Source organism: Echinococcus granulosus (assembly GCF_000524195.1).
Source record: "Echinococcus granulosus chromosome Unknown EG_S00083, whole genome shotgun sequence".
NCBI classification, from domain to species: domain Eukaryota; kingdom Metazoa; phylum Platyhelminthes; class Cestoda; order Cyclophyllidea; family Taeniidae; genus Echinococcus; species Echinococcus granulosus.
Genome location: NW_020170463.1, coordinates 157150 through 158734, shown reverse-complemented (window position 1 = coordinate 158734; position 1585 = coordinate 157150).

Here is a 1585-nt window from a genome sequence, read left to right as displayed (position 1 = left end):
AGGTACAGTTAAGTGGTCAGAAGTCTAATTGCTGCATTAAATAGGCCTTAATAACAGCGCAGAGGCCTATTATTTTATACAGACAATTGAGAATGACAGCGCAATTAGGGCTTTCAGAGACGTGATTATAGGCTTAGAGTAAAAAAATACAACCTCAAGTCAGAAGTCGATTAGGTTTAATAAAAAATGCCCATGTATAAGGGGATAACTTGTGTTGACCTTGACTAATTTCTCACTTTGTACGGGATTATCCATTTTTCAGCCGACCACTCATGAGTACCTTTTGTTCACCTTTCTCTGTAGTGTTTCGAAGCTTAAGCTGGCTGATTGCCTACGACTTTATTGTTATTTTGGTTGATGAGATGAAGTATTGTCTCTTTCTGGGCAAAAAATCGCGGTGACGACTTGACAACGATGGAGTAAATATGGGCACTAGACACAAGGTTTGCTCTCGCGGTTATCAGATCTGTGAAGTAGATTGGGTGTGACGGTTGTAAGAAGTGGTTACTTTGATCAACGCATCCACGGCTGGGGCATAAATGTCCCCCCCTCCCCACCGCCTCCGCCACCACAAAATATGCCTTCCAAATGTTTAAACTGACGGCTCAATAGGAGCATCGGCCAGTTATTCGCCTTGACGATAGACTTATCGACGGCCTCCAGCAAATCTCCTAAATCCATTACTACACGGTATTATTAGAAGCCAAAAAGTAGGGGATCTTAACTCTCGATGTGAATTTGCATTCCTTCCTCCAGCCATCTAAATTCCTTTTTAAATTCGCAGTGAAATAAAGCGCAAAGGTTTTATCCAAAGCAGTGCCTTTCGAAAGACAACATTCGAGGCACTGCTTGCTTTCACTTTACACTTTTAAAATTTTAAAAGTAAAAAAGACTGTCCTGGGGAAGTAGTAGGTGTTTGCGTAGCCTCCAGGGAAGATTTTGTCAGTGTTTTGCGAAATTGCATGTTAAATGTGGGTTTAGTGATAAAAGATGGAAAAGGCGTTAAATAGGGTGAACTGGTAGCCCTCGGGAATTGGAGGGAGATAAAGAAAAAAAAGAGTCTTAGGCGAAAAAACGCAGTGTTCCCCCTCGTGGTGCCAGTCTGTAGGAGGCATCACCAACATGGAATTGGCATGGAGGGGTTGCAGTCATGTTTCACGCATCAACTTCATGCTTCCCTTCGTGGCAACCGCGGCTGTTTGACAGGAAGTGAACAGCCAGTCACGGACCATGGTGATACTTTAGTTCACCTTAATTTTACGGATAAAAGATGTGTCTTTAGCAAGCCAATTTCTTCCCATCCTCCAATTTTATGGCTTAAAAGCAATTAGATTAACTCTAGAAAAGGAGGATAGCAGGTGATTTCAAAGCTGTAAGGGGATTGGAGTTTTAACTAATCTTGAGGTGGGGTCCAATGATCGGCTGTCTCCATCTGGGAGGAGGAAAAAACCCCAACATGGATTTAGATATAATCGGCTTTGAAATGTGCTGGGTAGAAGCGTGTGGTAGTCAGAGTCGTCTGCGCACAGTGCCACCCACATGTGCCCATTTTCGCAATTTAACCTTTGATTTAAATTTAAGTATA